The sequence below is a fragment of the Canis lupus genome, chromosome 3 (genome assembly GCF_048164855.1).
Source record: "Canis lupus baileyi chromosome 3, mCanLup2.hap1, whole genome shotgun sequence".
Taxonomy (NCBI): domain Eukaryota; kingdom Metazoa; phylum Chordata; class Mammalia; order Carnivora; family Canidae; genus Canis; species Canis lupus.
This window is the reverse complement of record NC_132840.1, coordinates 13,938,749-13,963,067: the sequence shown is the minus strand read 5'-3', so window position 1 is coordinate 13,963,067 and position 24,319 is coordinate 13,938,749. Positions and strand designations below refer to the sequence as shown.

The 24,319-nt window shown below is 40.3% G+C and overlaps 1 long non-coding RNA gene across 3 annotated transcripts; it reads right to left on the bottom strand.

Moving 5' to 3' along the window:
• On the bottom strand, positions 1-21,330 carry LOC140629423 (uncharacterized). 3 transcript variants are annotated; one of them, XR_012027261.1, is made up of 4 exons: positions 20,900-21,330; positions 8,433-8,537; positions 6,175-6,332; positions 1-852 (listed from the first exon to the last, which is right to left on the bottom strand). It is a non-coding gene; the product is annotated as an uncharacterized lncRNA (long non-coding RNA). The 3 variants fall into 3 exon arrangements; XR_012027262.1 differs by lacking the exon at positions 8,433-8,537 and having other exon boundaries at positions 2-852; XR_012027263.1 differs by lacking the exon at positions 6,175-6,332 and having other exon boundaries at positions 3-852.
• Positions 21,331-24,319: the final 2,989 nt, after the last annotated feature.

Sequence of the window (24,319 nt, the reverse complement as noted above, 5' to 3'; positions counted from 1 at the left end):
AATAGATATCCTTTCATATGTCTGAGCACTTTCTAGATACAAATAAAAATAAATGTTATAATTTAGTAAAATTAAGGAAAATAAGTTCTAGTATGCATTCATTACTTTTGAACAATCTGCACAAGACTAAGGGCACATCAAAAAGGCAAATGCCTCTCTTCATGGTTGTGAGCCCATTTTCTTAGTGTTAATGGTTTTGCCCACATCTGCTCCATATAGGGTATTTAGGATATAACTTGGAAACCTGGGAAGTGTATTTAAAATAGGATGTTCCTATGATTGTCCAAGGTTGCCTACTCATCAAGATTACCTCTTCTCCTTCACTTTTTCCTCCCCAGCACTTATCATTCAACACACCATATAAAAAGCTCATTTATTTGTGCATAAATAAATAACCATACTGTCAGGATATACTGACATATAACAACAGCCCTGAGGCTCCCTGCCCTTTGATGCACTATCAACAAACAGTACGAGTTGCACAGTCTAGAATGTTAAGTAAATAATAATGATGACATCACAGATTCTAGATAAGGGATATGACATTTACTATGAATGAGTCATTATTCTTAGAAGGTTTTATTTGAATTCTTCTCTTTCCTTTTCACCTTGGAGTGTGTCAGGGAGAGGGGGTGTTTATTTGATTTATCTTATTGTCTGTATATCTTCCGTTGCTCAATTCAATTTTTTTCTCCTTGGGTGAACCGAACAACAACAGCAAAGACCTAGGTGATGACAGGACAATTTTGAATATCAACAGCCGCAAGAAAGTGACTCAGCATGTGTTTCGCAGAAACCAAACTCATAGACTAATGTTTCTGAATGACTGCCTTCAGTGGGCACACAAGTCATCTGTGAAAAAAAAAAAAATGCAGGTTTGAAATAAATACACAAACAAAAAGCAGAATCAGACCCATAAACACAAAGAACAAACTGACGGTTGCTATCAGGGCAGGAGGATGGGTAAAATGGGTGAAGGGGAGAGGAGATATGGGCTTCCAATTATGAAATGAATAAGTCATGGGAATAAAAGGCACAGTATAGGGAATATAGTCAATATTGTAATATAATTTTATGGTGACGGTAGCTACACTATAGTGAGCACAGCATAACATATAGAGAAGTTGAATCACTATGTCATACACCTGAAACTAATGTAACATTGTACATCAACTATACACATATTTTTTTTAATCTTTAAGATTTTATTTATTTATTGAGAGAGACAGTGTTCACATGAGCCAGGGGGAGAGGCAGGAGAGAGTGAAGCAGACTCTTGGAGAGCAAGAAGCCCAACATGGGGCTCGAACCCAGGACCCCAAGTTCATGACCTGAGCCAAAGGCAGACATTTAATCGACTAAGCAACCCAGGTGCCACTAAAAAATTTTTTTAAAAGAACATAAGTTTGCTTAAAATGTTAATGTTCTGCCTTTAAGTTAATTACCTCCAAACTAAGCTCTGATATCATGGTAGAGCTCGGAGGCCATGAATTTCCTTCCCACATGAGTTGATGGTCGTATGCCCTGGAGTCAATCCCTAAATTCTCAATCCCAACTACTTTTCTATATAATGAACATTCTCCAGTAAAAGATTTATAAGCTTCCTTCCAGCTAAAAAGTTCTATAATTTTAGTCATTAAAACTGAATGACCATCCTCTAATGATATAAAACATGCCTGGAATTCAAAGGTACAAAGATGGTTATAACCTAATCCAGAAGCAGGTTATTTTTTCCAGGTATCTTGAGGTCCAGTCCACACCTACTTTCAAGAACAAAGAGAATGACTGATGAGGAAAGTCCTATTTCAGACTAGAATTCATTCTATGGATAAAAGGAAGACCTGAGAGCAAACTGTCAATGTCCCTTCTTGTACAGCCTCAGGAATGAATAATTAACTTACTTCAACCATCATTTGTAGAACTCCAACCATGTACTATGGTGTGCTGGTTGGTATAACCACAATGAGAAATAAGAAAATAGTTCTAATACTAATCTGATCAGGATAAGTGAAAAGTATTCTTTAAACACTCCTTACAATACAATAAGCTAAGGGTGATAAGAAGTGCTGGTATAAACAGCATAAGGATCAACTCTAATTTATTTCAACACAAGGCCTGCATGTCCAAGAAAATATCTCTGTACTAAAACCATGCAGTGAGAGAAGATAAAATCAACTGCCTCTGAAAAGCTGACAATGAAACAGGACCTCTGCTTTTGTGCTAAATAAAGACATCAATTTGTCCACTCTTCATACTTATGGTAAAATCAGGATGGAATGTAAAGGGAAATAAAAGGTAATGATTTTGGAACAAAGCTGCATGATGCAAGTGCTCCATTGGGAATAAACAGACAAGGAGCAAGTTAGAGAGTTCTGTGCGATGAAGGTCAGTTTCCAGTCTATTCGGCAGAATCAATACAGTGCCTTGGACTTGCAATAGGTCTCATAAGTCATAGATTGACTGGGCCATGTATCAACCTCCACCCTGCATAGCTTTCAATGCCCCTCATCGACAAGCACTGCTGAGTAAAAATCTGTGATCAGAATCCACAATTGGAATGGAATGCTGCCCACACATAGACTGGCAGAGAAACCGAGTAGATAACCAACAGCAAAAAGTACCATCACATTCAGGAGACTATGTGTCAATTCTGGAATTGATTTCCAAAGTCAAAACTGAAACTACCATCAGAGGCCTCCTCCAAAATTCCACTTCATAAAGAAGGTTTGTCTCAATGAAAACTGACATTCTGCACAAATCCAGAGAATCGTATTAATGTCCATCCTTCTTTTTGATATGGTTTTCTCATAGGAAAACAGTTGACAAAATAGAACAAGAAACAGAGAAAGGCGGGATCCCTGGGTGGCGCAGCGGTTTGGCGCCTGCCTTTGGCCCAGGGCGCGATCCTGGAGACCCGGGATCGAATCCCACATCGGGCTCCCGGTGCATGGAGCCTGCTTCTCCCTCTGCCTGTGTCTCTGCCTCTCTCTCTCTCTCTCTCTGTGTGTGTGACTATCATAAATAAATAAAAATTTAAAAAAAAAAAAAAAAAAAAAAAAAGAAACAGAGAAAGGGAATGGTTAGTACCAGGAAACATCGTTCAAACCTCTAGGCACTCGTCCCAGTGCTAACAGTGAACACGAGTCAAAAATCCCTGCCCTCCTAGAGCTTATACTCCACAAGAGGAGACAGAAAATAAATAAATAAGCATGTCATATACAGCATATGAGAGGTGATAAGCATAATAGAGAAAAAGTAGTGAAGGCAGGGAGATAGTTTTGGGGAAGTAGGGCTGCATCAGAGAAGCTGATGTTGCAATCAGCTACAAAGCATGATATTTTCTGAATGCCATCACTCCAAGTAACACCAGCAATGTTCACTGTCCAGGCAAAGGGAAGACAAGCACAACTCCTGTTATAGTCTGACCTTTGCACTGGCAACCAAAAACTATACAAAGCAGGCATTCCTCAGTCCCTTGTCTCGAACTAGGAATTTATTTGATGGGCCAGAAAGAGAAAACTCTGACTATAATAATAGCTAACATTTATATAACATTATCTGTGATCATCCAGGTACATTCTAAGAGCTTACACATGTTGATTAATTCAATGGCTCATGTCACTTCAATAAGGCATATTTATTATCAACCTGTTTTTCAGATGAGAAGACCAAGACAGGTTTACCTGAAGAGTAGATTTGGGATTCCAAACCAAATGTTCTTTTTTTTAAAGATTTTATTTATTTGCTTGTTTGACAGAGAGAGAGAGAGCACAAGCAGGGGGAGCAGCAGAGGGAGAGGGAGAAGCAGGTTCCCCACTGAGCAGACAGCCTGATGTGGGGCTCAATCCCAGGGCTCTGGGATCATGACCTGAGCTGAAGGCACACATTTAACTGACTGAGCCATCAGGTGCCCCAAAACCAGATGTTGTAGCTCCAGAGGCTGTGCTCTTAACTACTGTACAGAGACATATGCCTGCAGCTAAAAACCTTCCTGATATCTCCATTTGGATAGCAAATGGGCAACATGAAATTAATGTGCTCAAAATAAAACTTTGGATTCTTAATACATCTTCCCTCCCCCTCCTTTTCTACCTGTGCACACCTGCTCCTCACTTGGGCTTCCAGAACTCCCTTTATAAATAGAACATACACAGCTGCTCAGGCCCAAAACTGATTTATCTGTTCCTCTCACACTCTTCATCTAATCTGTCCAAAAATCCCGCAAAATATTTCTCACTTTCAGCAACCTCCAATCACTTCCAGGCCATTGTCAGGTTTCATCTACAAAACAGAACAGCCGGCTAGCTGGTCTCTCTGCTTCTCTCTTGTTGCAGAGTCAATTCTCCCTCCTCCAAGTACGAGTGATCTTTTGAAATGCAAATTGTATCATACAATGCCCTTGCTCAAATCAATCTGATGACTTCTATATTAGTCAGAGGTCTCCTGAGAAACAGAACTAGTAGGATATAGAGAGAGAGACAGAGAGACAAAATGAGAGAGAGACAGAGATTTACTTATTTCAAGAAATTGGCTGCTGCAGTTTTGGGGACTGGCCAGTCCAAAATCTGAAGAATGGGCCAGCAGGCTAGAAATTCCAGCTACAGTTAATGTTGTAGTCTAGAGTCTAAAGACTAAAAGCTCAAGCAGAATTTCTATGTTTCGGTCTGAAGAAAGAATTCCTTCCTCCCTAGGGGACTTCAATCTTTTCTCTTAGGACCTTCAACTGATTAGATGACATTAAGGAGGGTAATCTGCATTAAGGAGGGTAATCTGCTTTACTTAAAGTCTACTGATTTAAATGTTAATCACATCTTAAAAAAAAAAAAAAAAAAAAAAAAAACCTTTGGGATGCCTAGATGGCTCAGTGGTGTCTGCCTTCGGCTCAGATCCTGGTCCCAAGATCCAGGATGGACTCCCACATCAGGCTCCCTGCATGGAGCCTGCTTCTCCCTCTGCCTGTGTCTCTGCGTGTCTCTCTCTGTGTCTCTCATGAATAAATAAAATCTTTTTTAAAAATATTAAAAATAAAAATAAAAATAAAAAAATACCTTCATGGCAACATCTATACTGGTGTTTAACCAAACAACAGGGCACTGTAGACTAGCAAAGTTCACACATAAAATTAACAATCACAGCTTCAAAAATTCAGAACAAAAGCTATGGCCTATAGGTCTCTCTCTCTTTCTGCTCCTACTTTATCCATTCTTTGAATCACCTGGGCTCCTTGTTCTGCATACGTGACATGCTTCTTCCTACTTACAAAAAATGCCGTGTGCTTGTTTTTTCTGTTCTTTGTATCTGGTATGCTCTTCCCCCAGAACTCCATATGCCTCCATCCTTCACTTAATTTGCCTCTGTCTAACGTTCCTGCCTCAGGGAGGCCTTTCTTGGCCAGTGTATCTCCGACAGACCAGAACCCTTTAGTACCCTCTAGGTTCTCTGTCTGCCTTCATAACACTTATCATGTCTAGAGGCATATTGTGTGCTTGTTCACTGTCCCCTTTGCCCCACCAAGATGTTTTATTTAAACATTTAAATCTCTAGCTTTATTCAGTGTGAGGCTGAATAGTCTCTGCTATATTGTTGGTACTCAGTGAATGAAGCTGAATGAACAAAGGACATTATAAAAGTACATTTTTAATCCATTGGCAGAAAGGAACTATGGTAATATTAAGAAACATTAATATCACTTTTCAAATACTTACGATGTAAGTGAAACTATACATGGTGTTACTTTTTTGCTATAATTTATATTCCATGCAACATTCTCTTTAGCTGTAGTGATTGTTTTTGTTTTCATCTAAGGTTTTTGCCAATCTTCTATAATTGAGTTTTTTGGGGTTTTTTTTATTTGAGGTCACAACTCTAAATGCTCTTTCCTCCCTAGAACATTACACTTGGATCAACCAACCTCATCAAAGCACAATGCACTGAATAACCATCATTAAAAAAAAAAAAAAAAAAAAAAAACATATAATTTGGGGCACAAGAGTGGCTCAGCCGGTTAAGCATCTGACTTTGGCTCAGGTCATGACCTCAGAGTCCTGGGATTGAGCCCCACATCCGGCTTCCTGCTCAGCAGGGAATCTGTTTCTCCCTCTCTCTTTGCCCCCATCCCTCCCCTCATTCATGCTCTCTCTTAAATAAATAAAATATTTTTTTAAAAAATCATACGGGATCCCTGGGTGGCTCAGTGGTTTGGTGCCTGCCTTCGGCCCAGGGTGTGATCCTGGAGACCTGGGATCGAGTCCCACGTTGGGCTCCCTGCATGGAGCCTGCTTCTCCCTCTGCCTGTGTCTCTGCCTCTCTCTCTCTCTCCACTCGCTCTCTCTCTGAATAAATAAATAAAATCTTTTTTAAAAATCATACAATCTATGTTGTATAGGTCTCCAGAACTTATTCATCTTGTATAAGTGTAACTTTAGAGCCTATAGTTAACTATACAGTGTTGTGCACTTAAAGTCATGTTAATAGGGTAGATCTCATGCTAAATGTTCTTACCACAAATAATAATAAAGCATGGGAACACAAGAATACTTTTCAAGGTGATGGATATGCTTATTACTTTATTTGTGGTAATGATTATCATAGGTTGTATACATATGTACAAACCCACCAAAATGTACACACTACACACAATTTTCTATATATTAAGTATATCTTATTAAATTTAAAAAGAAATTAGTAAGCTCCATTCCTCCACAGAACCTTGATCTCTATGCCAGCTGTACTGCAGCTCTAGCCATGCATCACCCACCCCTCTTTGTCCAAATACTGTGAATTGTTGTAGCCCATTACATATTTTAAAAACAGTTCAAACCAGAACTGGTATTTAGATAAAAGGATACGAAAATCAGTGGAGTCAATAGAGAGCTTGTTTATATAGTGACTAATAGTGTTCTTTGCTTTAAAAAAAAAAAAAGATGTTATCTATTTATTTGAGAAAGAGAGAGAGAGAGCACAAGCAGTGGGGAGAAACAGAGGGAGAGGGAGAATCAGACTCCCTGCTGAGCAGGGAGCCTGAACATGGGATTTGATTCCAGGACCCGGGGATCACAACGTGAGCCAAAGGCAGACACTTTATTGACTGAGCCACCCAGGTGCCCCTGTTTTCTTTGCTTTTAAGGAGATTGCTCATCATCTCATTATACAGTGACCTAAGAGGATTTTTAGTATTTTTAGTTCCAAGTTTGCAAATTAGATAACCAAAAATAATAATAATAATAAAGCTATCAGATTCTGCACTGCATCAAAAAAATATCTTCAGGAATATCTTCAGGAACACAGAAGGAAATTTATGCGAATTTACTGTTTGACTCTTCTGTGTTTGGCAGACAAGGCCATTACTAGGCATTTCATATGCCATCTGTCCTTCTCCATCACAATAAACAGAGATATAGAGAATTCAGTATGTATATGTGATCACAAAGACTGTCCCTTTACAGAGTCAAAATCCAGTTCCAAGATGTTCTGATTCCCAGTCTGTGTTCTTCTCAGCGACCTGGCCACAAAGGGATGAATACTCAATATTCCAGGCACTCAATACAGTTCCACAGGTGGATGCTGGACACCTACTTAAAAGCTAGACTCTCAAAAACATTTTTAGGGCAGCCCCAGTGGCTTAGCGGTTTAGCACCACCTTTGGCCCAGGGCGTGATCCTGGAGACCCGGGATTGAGTCCCACGTCAGGCTTCCTGCATGGAGCCTGCTTCTCCCTCTGCCTGTGTCTCTGCCCCTCTCTCTCTCTCTCTCATTCTCTCTCTGTCTCTGTCTCCATGAATAAATAAATAAAATTCTTTAAAAAAAATTTTTTTAGGAAGAATTTCCCTACCAGTCTACACTGCAAGAATCTCCACCATCCTAGCAAGGCCCTTAGGATTCTACATCTGTAAGGAGAGTAAGGAATCAGATAATGAAGTCTAAGATGTCTTCTTGTTCTCTGCTCCTAGGACCATGGCCACAGGACAGGGTCCTCTCCTCCCAAGGCTAAGGCCCAGAGGCTCAGTGTCCACTAGAGAACCATCTTGTTGCTGAAGGAAGAGCTCTGACCTCCAGTATGTCACTCCTCCAAAATCATTCAAATGCTCTGTGAATTCTATTGTCATCTTTCCAGGAATGAAAAATTACATAATTAAATAAATGAAGTGGGTATTTAGTTTACACAAGAAATGATGGTTCCAGACCGAATTCTACAATCATGTGAACCGCGTGAATTTCATGTACTAACCTCTCCGAGCCTTTCTTCAATCATAAATGACACGACTGGGATTCTATAGAATCCATTCCAGCTCTAATATTCTGTGAGCTAAAACCAAGTAAAACCTTCTTGTTTTTCCTCTCAAATTTTACTTCACCTTATTCATTTTTTTCTCAATTAAATAGAACAATATTCTATGGAAAATAAGCTCTTCCCCCTCCTGTAAGAAACACACCTTGTCTTTCTGTTGTGTGTCTCCTCTTTGTACTTCCCAGCAGTTGCCACTTCAAGTGCCCGCTCTATTTTGTGCTGAGTTTTATTTCCTTCACTTTCCTCTTTCCTTGAACAGCAGGTGCCAGAATAACAAGGCAGTGTGAAATTTACAGAAACAATGTGTTTATACAGTTGGCTACCTTATCTAAAATGTAATTCTATTGGACTCTAAATCAGATGTCTTGCCATATGCCACAAGTTACAAAGAATACTATACAAAGCTACTACCTATCATATTTTGCACAAAGGTATGGGGTCTCAAAATTACTTTATTGAAGTGCAAAAATTTCTATGAACCCTTCTGTTATATCTCTACGGAAAGTAAAACACTCTTACTCTGAAATTATTCCCTGTTTATATCATAGAGTATTTAAGAAGGTCCCAAATAAAACACTAGTCACAGCATTAGGGTGCCTGAGTGGCTCAGTCAATTAAATGTCTGACTCATGGTTTCCGCCCAGATCATGATCTTGGGATCATGAGATCGAAGTCCTCCATCAGGTTCCACACTCAGCATGGAGCCCTTTCCCTCTGCTCTGTCCCCTAGTTAATCAAATTACTAGTCACAGCACTAAAAATCCTTTCACTTAATCATATTGAAACATGTGAATCATACTGGAATTCTTGGTAGATCTGGCCTCAAAATGTAACAAATGTACAAAAATGTATTTATTTTTGAAAAAATAAACAAAAGATATCTTAAGATTATCACCTTTCCTTATTAAATTTACTTTGTGATTATTTCTGTGAAAGCTGTCTCTTGGATGAATTTGTTTTATTTTAATTAAAGTTGAACACAAAAGGGTTTTGTTTTAAACCCACATATCTGACCCTATAGAAATCTCCTATTTGATTTAACTAAAAGATATGCCTGAACTTCTCCTATATGTTAGGAAGTTAACCATTGCTTGCTACCCACCCAAGATCAATACCAGGAATGCTCTTAAAGTAACTGTATTTTCCGGTTTTCCTACATCTGATATTGCTACTTCTCTTCCCCCGTGAAACCACTGACCTACTCAAAATGGGGTTGGGTTTTGTATGTTCCAATGAGGACCTTAAAGAAATAGTGATTCCTTGGGTTGAAATTCAATCAATGCTCTTATAGTGTAAATGGATTTATTTTTAATCTAATTCCAGCATCATGGGCTTCTTATTAGCCATAATTAACTTCTAACAAATCAAGGTCTCTACTGGAATTTAGTCTCGGGCAGCACCCACGAAATCAGCATAATGCCTCAAATTCAGTACCTTTACTATCATTCTACATTAGGCACCACAGGTAGAGTTAGAAAAGACACACTTCTTGTCCTCAAGGAGTTTGTTATAATTAAGGAGCCCAGGAAGCCTTCTCTGTTCCAAAATATTCCCCCACATGGCCTGGCCATAAGGTCTGAGATTCCCACATTCTTCATTCTTTTGGGGTGAGACAATGAAAGTAATTGTAAAGAAAACCAGTATGCAATCTCATTAACACTTGATAAAATCTTTATAAGGTAGAACTCAGGAGGGTCAGTCAACGTTCTGACAATTTCAGTATTCTCTAACCCAGTTATTCCCAGCTCTGCTGATAATCAGAACCACCAAACAGATTTTTATTAATTCAATAGGCTAGACGTGGAGTCCAGGAATCCATATTTTTCAGCCAGATTAGGAAATTAAAATCTCAAGTCTGCTCTCTTGCTTTTTTCCATTTCCCTTCCTCTCCTCTCCTTCTCCTTCCCCTTCTCATTCTCTTCCACTTCCTCCTGTTTCTCCTCCACTTCTCCTCTTCCTCTTCCTTCTTCAAATAAGTAACAGAAATAAAATATGGCAAAAGTAGTGTTCTCCTAATGTTATAGATACAGATCCTTAACATGAAAACCAGAACTATGCTGCACCTGTATATTTTAACATTCATTCACATCTATTTTAGTTACTAGGAATATTCAGATTAAATGTGTAAAATGTCCAAGAAAAGCTTGGTAATTTTACTTTACAGAGATACTAAGCAAAAGCCTTGTTTTATGTGAACACCTTATCACAGGCACACAGGGGGATCTTGAAGTATTTAGGTAGCCCTATACGTAGGAAATTTGAGATATTTGTGACACTCACCATATTTACATTCCAACAAATAGTTCTGGCCTTTTAAATATCTTCTCTATTATTCTGGACATACTTCACTTATACATGTGTATTTCTGAGATATCTAAAGGGAATTCTCAAGGCTTTTAATTTCTGCATAATTCTTTCAGCAATTGCTTCACTTTTAATAATATTTAAGCCATGTTTTGTGTTTATGAACTTTTACCCAAATTTTAGAGATTTAAGACTTGAATATACATTTAAGAGAAGATGTTTGGGATTTTGTTTTGTTCTCTTTGTCTCCCCAGAAAGCAATATACGCAGGTAGTTATTTCAGGATATGTTCTACTGTCGTTTATTTTATTGCTTCCTTATTTTGGCTTTGTCATATTGCTCCCATAGCAAGTCTAACTGCTAATTATCTTTTCCTCAAATTTCTTAGGATTAATTTAAAACAAAGTTGATTCCTCATTCACTTCAATTTGATGTGCTTTATTTTGCATAGCAAATATTTATTCCATTGATAAGTATTATATATACTATAAATCAAATTGCCATTACAAATTAGGTATGCATATCTAGTCTCTTAACAAGATTATTCTGAGCTGCTTTTCTCTTCTGTGAAAATATGTTTTCATCTCTTCAAAACATCAAATCATGTTGTTTTAACTTATTCTTAAACACTGGGTTTTTTTTAAGTCATTAACACTTTGTAGGAATCTTAGCATGAAAAGATCTCTTTCCTAATCCAAGACTATCCTTAATTTTTAAAATCCTTAAAAAGTAATTTAATCAATTATGGGATGCCTGGTGGTTGAGCGTCTGTCTTCAGCTCAGGGCATGGTCCTGGAATCCATGGATCAAGTCCCACATCGGGGACACAGGAGAAACTGTTGCTGAGGGAAAGTACCCCATCACACTCTTTATAACCAGCTTTGGTGTTGCCAACAGCAAACATCCTCTCAAATAAGGTAATGCTTGGCAAGAGGCAACCACTCAGCACTCTTCCCACCAGGGAAGACACAAAATTTGCACAAGTGAACACTCCAAGGAACCATCACTCAAATCAAGATATAGAATACTAATCTCAGCACCTATAAGCCCCCTCTCTCCTAGGCACTATGTACTCCTCTGAGTGCCATATCCCAACTTATGCACTTTCCTGAATTCTTAAATCATAGATTAGTTTGCCTATTTTTTAATTTTATTTAAGGTATATTTTCACCTGGCTTCTTCCACTCAATATTATTTTTCTTAGATTTATTCCTGTTGTCACCTATAACAATATGTCATTCTCATTATTGTAGGATACTTTACAGATACTTGTTTGTTTACTTCCTCAACTCTTGGTAGACATTTGGGTAGTTTCTTGCTTGGGGATATTACAAATGGTGCTGCTACAAGCATTCTAGTAGGTGTCTTTTGGTGAATATGATAAGCCTTTCAGTTGTTTCTATACCTAACAATGAAATTCCTAGGTAAAAGAGTGTGTATATATCTAGCTTGGCAGATAGTGCCAGTCTTCCAAAGTGGTTGTACCAGTTTATGCTCTTATTCACAGTGTATAAAAATCCCAGTTGTGGGACACCTGGCTCACTCAGTCAGAAAAGTATGCAACTCTTGATCTTGAGGTCATGAGCTTGAGCCCCACACTGGGTGTGGAGATTACTAAAAATAAATAAGCTTTAAAAAAAAAGGGATCCCAGTTGCTCTGCATCCTTAACCATGCTAAATATTGTTAGTATTTCTCATTTGGGATATTCTGGTGGATATGTCAAGCTCTACTTTTATTTCTTTCTTTAAAAAGCTTATAAGAAAGTTTACTGATGAGGTTAAGAGATAAAATATTTGAATTCCCAACACAAAGTGAAAATACATTTTAATAGATAATTGTACTACACACTTCATGTAAATTGCAAACAGAGAGAGACATAAATGTTGAATATGCCCATACTCAGGAGAATTTAACAAATATAATATCTTATTATGCCATCCTTCCTGAACTCCCACTGTATACACTTTTAATTGGCTTTTCCATTGAATAAAAGTATTTCATGAGATTCAAAATATTCCTTCCTAACTATATTGTATGACTATTTTATTTTGTTGGACCATGTAGCATGTGTGATTCAGTGAAATATATAAATAAAATATGCTTATCCTTTTTTGAGAGAGAAAGAGCTTGAGCAGGAGCAGGGGTAAAGGGGGAGGAAGAAAGAGAATCTTAAGCAGGCTCCATGCCCACCCAGCAAGAAGCCCAATGAGACACTCCATCTCACAACCCTGAGATCATGACCTGAGCCGAAGTCAAGAGTCGGACACTTAACTGGCAGAGCCACCCAGGCAAGTAAACACACTAACGATCTTCTAACTCCAGTTCTACGATAAGACAAAGGTGATGGTTTAAAAAGTATATGGTCATTTCATCGCACTGGGAATCAAGCCTGAATTGTCTCCCATAAGAAGGGGGAGAGGGCTATTATAAGGACCAAATTTTTCAGAAGACGACACAAATTATCGAATGCTCTGACAAATCATTCTGTATGTAAATTTAACAGTTGAATCCAGATCTAAAATCAATACTGATATGCCCTAAAGTTGCCAACTAAGAAGGAAAAGAGGTTCAGATATCAACATCCAGCATGGACAGTGGCACAGGTGAAATGCAGAATTGCTGGCATCAAATTTTATCAACTTTCAACTATTCTCCATTTTTTTCTAAAGGACTGAATATGTCCAGATATTTGGGAACCTATTTTAGGCAATGCATCTATTTACTAATAAGTGTAAAGAGGTAGCCATGGTAAAGGGGGAAACTATAAAGCTACCGCTCTAAGCTATGTGGCTGGTATCTGCAAACTGCTCAGATACATAAAAGCCAGGAAATACAACTTAGAGCACAGATGCAACTCCTGTCTCTCATCCACTACCTTAAAGGCAGGAACTATGTTTTATGCATCCATCACAACAAATGCCTTCTACAGTCATTTACATCCAGCAGCTCACACAGCAAAGACAGCACACAGGCTGGTAGGTTATGCTCTTCTCTCCTCTCCAACCCTACTCCTACACATTCTTTTGTAATGTATTTCCCATTCATTCATGTCTCCCAAAGAACAGGGTAATTGGAATGTTTCCCACCAACAGCCCCTGAAACCTTTGGTCCCATGCTCCTCCTTTCCTTCACCTTAGCACATTACATACTTAGAAGAAAGTTGACAGAATACAAGCTCAGCGATATCCAAGGCAGAAATACTCTTTGCTAGCATATGATCTCAAATACAGTTTTCAGTACACAATCAGGTCCTCAATAAACACTGCCAATTCCCTGTCCTTTAGCCACACATTTCCTCTGAACCTAGCACTGACTCAATGAAGACATTCTTTCCACTTAGGAGGGCCATGTCCAGAGACTGAAAATATGAGTGTTTTTCCTGAGTTAGGCACCACGGTCTTGCTTTGACTAAGCATGAATAATGCTTAAAACTCTTTTGTGCAGTTCCTGGTTGTACTACAGCTTTATAGGTAAAGTATGGGTCTTTAATATACTAAGGGTGTCACTCCTGACAATTAGTTGAGTTCAACAGAAGTGGTACTAGAGCACCTGCTGGAAGCCAGGACCAACGCTAGGTGCTTGAAATACACTTCCCTTGGTGGCCTTTTGAAGTTAGGAGGATCCGGGATCCCTGGGTGGTGCAGCGGTTTGGCGCCTGCCTTTGGCCCAGGGCGCGATCCTGAAGACCCGGGATCGAATCCCACGTCGGGCTCCCGGTGCATGGAGCCTGCTTCTCCCTCTGCCTGTGTCTCTGCCTCTCTCTCTCTCTCTCTGTGACTATCATAAATAAATAAAAATTTATTAAAAAAAAAATTTGAAGTTAGGAGGATCCAAACCACACAGAGGGATACTCCACAACAGTAATTGAGTTATGCATGGGATACACAGGAAAAGAGGGCATTTATTCTTGCTCAGAGAAGTCAGAGAAGAGTTGCTAAGGAAGGAGACTTGGATGTGGTAGTGGACCCACAATGTCACCCACCTCATCAGTGATAACTCCTTAACACTCCTTGTGAGCATGCAGCCTCACAACCTTGATCACCAAACCTCAGTGCATTACTAGTAAACCCAAATTCCTCTGATGGCATCTGAACACTCTAGTTCAGTTAGCATTCAACATGGTTCTCATGGTTCTCCTGATCTTCCCTTCAAGCAATCACTAGTTTTCATCCCTTCCACTTATTCTTTCTTCTGTGCTGCCACCTAAAATATATTCCTTCCCATATGACACTTATTCAAATCCCCTATTTTTTTTTTTTTAATCACAGTCTGGCTCAGGACTTACTTCCTCCAGAAAGTATCTGTCTACATATAAACACTCCCTTCCCTATGATTTCCTCTATTGCACTGTCAGCGGTGTATTCAGCTGTTATCTTGAAACAGTCTCTGTTGTCTAAGAGTACCTTGTCTCCCTACAGGGATTCAATTCCTAATGACAATAAATGTAGGGTTCCAACAGATCATTCAAAAAGCAGGAGGTTTTAATAGTAGCACCTATCCTCCTGGGATAGGTGCTACTACCCTCCTGGGGTAGGGTATCCTCCTGGATAACCCTCCTGGACCCTCAACTCTAGGGCTCAGCTGTCCTCTGGACGGTACAGCAGCTATAGCCTTGATTTCGGTGAGAATTGGTATCCACTGTCCCCAGAATCTATACCAAGGAGAAGCCCTCTAGCATGGGGTTGTAAAGCCTTTAAGAAAGGAACATCAGGAAGCTCACAGCCCCACTTAGCCTCCCATATGCTCCAGATACAGGGAGGGTGGTCTCTAGAGGACTCGTCCAGAACTGAGGTTTGTTAGTTTCCTAGGACAGTGGCAACAAAGTACTACAAACTTCATTATTGAACAGAAACTTGTTCTCTTACAGCTCTAGAGCCCAACAGTCCAAAATCAAAATGCCAGCAGGACTGTACTGTCTCAGGGACTATAGGCTGGTAATTCATTCCATATCTCTCTCCCAGCTTCTGGTGGCTGCCAGCCATAATGTTCCTTGGTTTGTGGCCACATCCCCATCTCCATAGTCATGCTACCTCCCCCTCCTCTCTTCAAATCTCCCTTGCACGTCTCTTGTAAGAAACTTACTGCATTTAGGGCCCACCTGGATAATCCAGGCTGATCTCTTTATTTCATGATCCTTAATTTAATTACACCTACAAAGACTCTTTTTCCCAATAATATCACATCCACAGTTTCTAGGAAATAGGGTCTGGACATATCTTTTTGCAGGCCACATTCAACCCACGGAGAGTGATAACCTAACTACCTGAATTTTTTCACTAACAATGGTGGTTTACAAAGCATACTCACCATTTAGCTTAAGTATTGCAAATAATTAAGTCTACCTCCTTAGTTACCAAAATGTATTCAAGGAGCATCACTAGGTGCTTTGAGGGGTAAAAATGAACTAAGATTTCTTTAAAGGTTATTATAATCTAGCAGGAAAAGTAAGCAGGTGCACAAGTACAGGGAAGTTGGATATAGATGAGAATACAATGCTTTGCAAGAAGAGTAGAAGCAGAGTAAAGACTGCTTGTTCCTTTTCCCTCTAATTCTTCCTCAACGCCACTCTGACCAACAAGCAGTCAGACACATTATGTATCTCACAACTGTCCTATTACCTGATGTTTGGTTCATTTCATTCATGGGCACTGAAGGCAAGTGGACACCCCTTGCTAAATGTGATCTTAGGGAGTTCTCATGAGCCCAAAATCTGAATGTCATACTACAAATGCATATCACATTAAAAATATGGTAACTTCCCAATAAATTCTAGAAAGAAAGCAAAATATATGATCTCTAGTATTGTTTCAAACTTATTTTAACAATATGAAAGTCTATGGACAACATATATATAAAAGCTATGCACACACGTACACAGACATACACAGGTAAAAAATGTACTCTTTTTAGAGCTGCCTTTGCTCAACATAGAATATACATAAAACATTATCTACCACAAATGACTTTAATAATTATAACTTCTGCTTAACCATCAGATTTCCATTTCTTTGTCTTTACTCATGATTCTGGGTCTTTATTCATACAAAAGTAACACTAAATCACTTTCACAGAAGGACTTAACTTCTACTGGCAGCTCAGGGTCAGCAGTCAAGGCTGGGAGAGAAAGGAGGACCAATTAATAGAGCTTTAAAGATGGTTCAAATGTCGTAAAGACAAATACCCAAAATGGTTCCACATCTTTCTAGTTCAAAATTTCATTTGCAATCACTACTTCTAGCCCAATTATGTATGTAAGACTACAGTTTCTGCATGACAATGGCTTGCTTCCTTTAGTTTTTAGCACATCAAGGGCAATCCGAAGATATAATCGATACATTATGGCTATGTAGTTACAGAAAGGAGATCAGGAAATGGGGCGGCAGGGACAGTGTCCTCACAAGATGAGGTTGAAGACAAGGGGATCTGTATCTGGCCACTGTGTTTAAGGAAGGAGGTGCACAGAAGAACACAGTTGGAATGCTCCAGTAAACATGCTGGGCTGCTTACAAAGGAGGGAGTTTTGGCTAAACATGGGTACAGAATTTTCGACAAAGGGCGACAATCCTTAAAGCATTCATCTTTCCAACCCTCAAAGCTCAGCACATGTTAGAAAATCATTTTCATCAAAGTTGAAAGGAGAATATCTATCCATTCCATGACTTGCCTCCCTGGTTCCCTATTAACAGAGAGCACTCCCTGAGTGGAAAAAAAGATCCGAAGTGGTAGAATTTTTTATGGATTGTTCTCACTCTATTATAGATTAAATGTACCATATTGTCAATTAATCAAACTATCAACATGGATTGCAAAGCAGTTCACAGGCCTGCTGGATTTGAGTTATTGGCTCAAAGCTGATTACCTAACAATTTTTCTATAAAAGTTGAGCCCAGCAGCTATACAGATCCAGAGAATCTACCCTTCAGAAGAGACCAACAGCTTGGCCTTGGGAGCACATTGTGCTTCCTCAGCAACCTCACCCAGAGCAATGCTCTGGATAGCAGCTCACTGTTGGCTACAAAGCAGTAATCTGGAGAGTATGCAATCCAAATTAAATTTGTATCCACCCATATTTTTTTAAATCCATTTACTATTTCCCTGTTAAATTCTTTTAAAGGCTGAATCTTGTGGAGCAAAGTTTTTTTTTAGAAAAAAACTGTAATTCAACATGTTCGATTTTACAAAATTATTTTCAAATAGATACTAATCCACATACACAGTTTTTCCAAAGAATATTTATCAGTGTCATTGTCATTTGAACCAAAATGAGGGGCACTCCACAGAGATATGGAAGGTGAAAAAGAAACAACCAACAATTTCCATGAAGCAATGGTGGGACCAAACAAGGACTTCAGCAAATGGCAGATATGACAATTTGCCAAGCCTTTCAAAATGTCCTCCTACATATCACCAACTTCAGGGATGTGAGCAAATGGTTTCACTGAAATTCCTGAAATTACTGCAGATGTTTTCTCCCTTAGCCGGAATCCATTCATTTTTATTCATACGTGTTTATAGCTGACAACACTAAGGCTTAGAGATACTGCACAACTTGCCCTAGGTCCCACCTTCAGGAATTAGAAGAATTTTCAATCAAATCAGATACTCTCTTATGCCTGAACCCATTCTGCCACAGTAACGGACTTTTCACCATAGTAAATAACGTTAGAATATGGTCAATACGAACATTTCTGTTAATCGATATAAGGTAACCAACACCATACATTGTTTTGTGACAATATCTGTATTCTGAAATCTCTCCCTTCTGGCCATATTTTGAGGAAATTCCCCCAGCCAGCTCATGGTGGTAGATGTGTGGTTTCTAAGATGACACAAGAACCTACTGCCGCATGGGTGGAGAGCCCCCGTGGAAGCGGTTCTCAAGAATCAGAAATGCTCTGACAAAAGGGAGGACTAAAGGAGATGAATTTAATACAGTAACAACAATCACAAAAACGTTATTCCCCAAATGTCACTAGAAGATATGCTAGCTATCTTCTCCTATTCTTCTATTAAACACATACTTCCTTCAACTTTCTTAAACCCAATTCTGGAAATTCTGAGCCTCTTACAGAAAAGATTTGCTTTTTGCTAGGAACAATGCAACAACTGAGCCTTCTCTTTGGCAGGCAGCCTCCTCAAAATATGCCCACTGGACTTCACAGTGAGAGGTTTGGCATCACCTGGGGGCAGGAATTGTACCACCAGCAACTTTCCCTGCCAATCCTTCTACATGACAAAGCACATATGGATGCAAATAAGCTAATCCTTCTTTGGAAGAGTAAACTGCACCTGGCAGTCAGTTTACAGAAGTGCCAGACAGAGAAGATGTGATTGTGAGGTATCTGGGGGATTGCTACAGAGCAGGCTGGGAAAATCCCCACCTGGGATGCCTGAGATAAAACCTAATCACCTGCTGGGATAATTGGCCTCTGAAACAGATACATGCTAATAATAGTATCAAGTCATAGGTTATTAAACTGCTGAAAGGTTAGGGATATTTGCCTATTGATTACAGAATTCCTGAAAATGGCAAAGCCAATAAAGCTCAAATAAATGAATCAAATGAGACTACAAAAAGCAACTGTACATCCTGTTAGGTGACAAAGAAGATATCCAGGGATAGGTTATCCCTTCAAATAATAGCGCAAGGAGAATGTTATTAGAGAACAAGATGGATCTCTATAAAAGCTGAGAAACCCCACCACCACTTCCACCAAATTAACAAAATAATGTTGGTATAGGATATCCTTAGGAACAGGAAAATAAGTCTTTAACAAAAATGTGTAAATATATGGTCTAATTCATATGTTCATTTTAAATTCTCTCTACTCTGAATTCTCTAATGACAAGCGGTGGTTTTAAAATATGTCTGTGATAGTATTGATACTCCTCCTATTGAAAGATGGGAGTTTATCCTCTCTCCTTAATCATTAGTGACTTGCTTGTAACCAACGGCATGAAGACTAAATGATGCTGCATGACCTCCAAAGCTAGGCAGCTTCTATCTGGTTTTTGGGGGACACTCATTCTAGGGAATTCATTTAATAAATGGCTACCGTGAGACCACCATGCTGGAGAAGAGAAGAAAGCTCTCACAACGCCAGCTAAGGTTCTAGCTAACCGCCAACTTCAGCTCCCAGTCATGGGAGCGAGCCATCCTGGTCACTCTGGGAGTCAAGCCTTCAGAGGACTCCAGTGATAGCCAACATGTGATCACAATCACACAAGAGCTGCCTGGTCAAACCATTTCCGAATTCCTGAGCCATGAGTGTATGAAGCAAATAAAATGATCATTTTTTTCACACCACTAAGTCTTGGAGTAACTTATTATGCAAACCATTGTTGACCATTCTCCAAACTTCCAACAAATTATAGTTAACGTTTTACAATGCCTTTCAATTTACAGAGTATGATCATACAATCTCATTAATTTTTATGAGTATTATATGAAATATGTAAAATTATCAGGAATTGCAGAAATGTAGACAAGTGCTTAATACCAGAATCAGGACTCAGAACTACATCATTTTATTCCCGGCACTCAACCCTGTGCTGACTCTCAAATGGGATAAGATATTTTAAGTGCCTAAAAATTTTACCTATTCAAAAATGCTAGGTGACAATGAAAAAACTATCAGCATTGGTCCTTTGCTCGATATTTCCAGATAAATGGTCTCTTCATGTATTTATATGTTCTTATAAAGTGTTTAAAATAATAATAAAGCAATTCCTGGAGAGTCTAAATGGCAGCCAATTCTTACATTTCTTTACATTTGTAAATAACATAGTGATTTCTCTGTAATTTTACCTTCAACGTTATAAGGAACAGACCAGGTTTCAGGAAGTGAAATAAAATTGAATTTTAAAAAGGCATGGAGAGACTTCTATTTCATACCAACTCTCTGGATTTCACATCCCAAACGCACACTGGGAATTGATTGGGGTCCTAAAAATTTACAATTTGCTTAATCCTAAAAGAGTCTGCCAAATCTGGCATGTCGTCTAGGTATTTTTAAGTTCCCCCGTATTAAATTTTTACAAAGGATAAATCAACAAAAACACATTTACTTTTTCCTATTAAGGGCACTGATGTGATGCAAAGAAGTATAAAATGTGCTTCCAGCCTTACAAAAGCTTACAGGCTGGTCGGGGCTATTCAGAGATAAATCTGTATGACGTAGCAGAAAGTGGACTGAATCAGGAATACGGTTCCCTCTTTACCTAGAAAGGGCGCCATACGGATCAAGAATGAATACACCTTGTAAGGCACAAAAATGCTAAGCAAATGTAATACAAAATACACGTACCAATTACCACAGAAAGATTCCATCCAAAATGGAGGCTGGATCCCCGCTGTCTTTAGAAAGTTGTTAAGCTGGATCTTACGGATGAGTCCACGGTAAAGGTGACCTAAGCCATACCTGAGGCGCAGGCCGCGGGTCTAAGCAGAGGCTTCAACGAAGCCGGTTGAAGCTCACACACACGCTCCCTCTTCGCGCCTTCCCTCCACAGCGCCAGGGGCTCCGGGAGGGAGCTTTTACGTGCCGCTGGTGCCCCGTTTTTACGGTGTACGTCACTGCGCGGCTTACGACAGCTGCCCGGTTTGCGTCACTGCGCGGTTTAGGTCACTGTGCGGTTACGTCACTGCGCAGTTTAGGTCACTGCACGGTGTACGTCACTGCTAGGTGTACGTCTCTGCACAGTGTATGTCACTGCGCAGTTTACATCAGCTGTCCGGTTTACGTCACTGCGCGGTGTAGGTCACTGCGCGGTGTACGTCACTGCGGTTACGTCACTGCGCGGTATAGGTCACTGCGCGGTGTACGTCACTGCGGTTACGTCACTGCGCGGAGTACGTCACTGCGCGGTTTAGGTCAGGTGCTGGGTTTCCTGTCTTACGCTCCGTTGTACCTCTGGAGCCCGGCCTGACATCTCGGGCCCTGGTTTCAATTCGGAAGGCCTGGTTTTACGCCTGAGGCCCCCTTTTTGCGGCTGCCCCAGGGGACACCTCTGGCCCCCGGTGCCGCCGTACTATACACTTGCACACTTGGAAACTACTGTCTGAGGGCCCGGTCTCCCAACAGCCTGAATCTCGGCGCCCACTTAGATTCTCCCCCTCTGCGCCCCCGCCCCCCCCCCCCAGGAACGCCGGCAGGTCTTCTTCCCACGCCCTCAACTACTAGCGGCCCCCAAGAACGGGCTGCGTGGAGCACCAGGCCAGTCCGAAAGACCACCAGGAGCTCGGCCGGTTCCAACGATGGGTCCAGGGCCCGCGGGAGGCGCTGCGCCAAGGCTGCGGCCGGGGGGCGGTCTGATCTAACGCGGAGTCCAGGACGACACGGAGTCAAGCAAACTAAAGAACCAGAGGAATAGTCTATAAACAAAGGAACAGGATAAAACCGCAAGGGCGGGGGGGGGGGGGGGGGGGGGCTAATGAAATAAATAATTTCCCTTTGAAAGAAAATTTCATCCAGCATTGATCAGTGTGATGAAGAAACGGAGGCGGCCAACACCGTCAAGCTCAAGAAACACACCAGGAGAAATAAAGTATCAGACACTGAAAAGTACTCTAAGAACTACTTGTAACAGTAATTAAATAGTATTAAAAATAGTATTAAGGGCAGCCCGGGTGGCTCAGTGGTTTAGCGCCGCCTTCAGCCCAGGGCGTGACCCTGGAGACCCGGGATCGAGTCCCACGTCGGGCTCCCAGTGCGTGGAGCCTGCTTCTCCCTCTGCCTGCGTCCCTGCCTCTGTGTGTGTGTGTGTCTCTCTCATGAATAAATAAATAAAATCTTTTTTAAAACAATAGTATTAAAACACAGCTTTCTCAACCTTAGCACCTAACATTTCGGACTAGACGCCTCCCCGTTGTGGGGCCTTCTTGGGCGTTGCGGCATGTCTCGCGGATCCCTGGCCTCTGCCCGCTGGATGCCGATACGTCCCCTCCCGTGTGACAAACAGTGTCTCAGGACGTTGCCAAATGTCCCAGGGCGGAGAGAAAAATCCGCCCCCTCCGTGTTGGGATCCGCTGCCGCAGTCCCTAGACGAGAACTTTCAGCTCCAAGCTTGTATCCTCGTACTGACCCCGGAAGATTACACTGTTCGCACCGGACCTGCCCCCTCCTCCCTTTTCAACCTTTGTAACTAGAGATGCCATCCTCTTCGGTGTGTGCCCAGTGGTAAAACTCGCTGAGCTGTTTGCCTCAATAACATTCCAAACCTGTATTGTAGGAATTGAAAACGCCGTCGGACCCTGTAAAACAGATGACAGGGTGTCCTGAACTATTGACATAGTTAAGAAACTCGATGAATAGCGCTTCTAAGCTATTATCCAGAGACCGACGGGAATGCTGTAGACTTTCTCCAAATGAAAGCACTCATCTTCACAGTTATAAAAGATAACCCATTACCATGGCAGGAAATCAAAACTGCAATAAATTTCAAAAGAGAAGAATGATGAGGAGGAGGCATAAAGGATTGGTAGAAAATCTCAAGTGAGAACATGCTCGACGCATAAGAATGGGAGGAGGGCTGTTCAGACGGTGACGGAGCTGCTCGGGGAGAGGTCCCACGCTGCCGGTGAACAAGACGGCGCTTAGAAAACCGGTGGAAATTTGTCAAGAGGGTCCAGACGGTAGTGTTTAGACAAACCCTTCCCTCCATCACCCAAATCATTTTCAAATTAAGTTGAAACCGTGGCAAAGAAAATCTTTATATTTGATTCTGGCTACAGAGAAACTCCATTTGGAAGCTGTTAAATAGCTCATGAAATTAAAACTCACACCTGAATAAAACTCTCCATCTTCCTTTATTTGTGCTAAAAAAAAATTTTAGGGCGTATGCCATTGGAGATTTCTGAGCGAGAAACTCCAAAAGCTCCAGGAAATATGTTTAATGAGCATAAGGAGAAATAATTGAGAGATTATGTATTTGTAGCAAATAAAAATCGGTTTTCATGAGCTACCTTTTTCACATCATCTTGCAGATTCATAAACTCATTTTTAACAGGGAATTGACCTGATCCTTTACTTATTATCATCCAAAGTTGATAATAGTTATCTATTTTGCTTGTCTACTAATCTACTATATTAATACAAGTTAAAGAAACAAAGCATAGGAATCTCAAATCAAAAAACATAATGTCAGGGCAATTGTTCTCTTTATCTTTCTGAAGAATTTATCACACATTTCCCTTTAAGAAGTACAGGTTGGGGGGCGCCTGGGTGGCTCACCTTTGGCTCAGGTCAAACCCCAGGTCAGGCTTCCTGGTGGGGGAGCCTGCTTCTCCCTCTCCCTCTGCCACTCCCTCTGCTTGTTTGTGCACTCATTTTCTCTCTCTCTCTCTCTCTCTCTTTCTCTCTCTCTGTCAAATAAATAAATAAAATCTTTTTTAAAAAAGAAAGGAAGTACAGGTTGGAAAGGGCACAGGAGTCAGATGCCTTAAAATACCTCCTCCACCATTCACCACATACATGATTCTGTTCATTCATTCAACATTTCTGAAAATCAAGTTTCTCATATATAAATTGGGTATGAAAATTATACACTATTCATAGTGTGAAGATAAAAATAAATGGCATGTAGGAAAAGTCTTCACAAACTGTAAAGTTTTTTCAAGCGCTATTTTGTTATCTTGTTATTGAATTCACATAAAATGGGACCACAATATGGTTGAAAACATTCAAGCATGCAGATGACCCAAAAGGCCTCAAGGTTCACCACAGTTT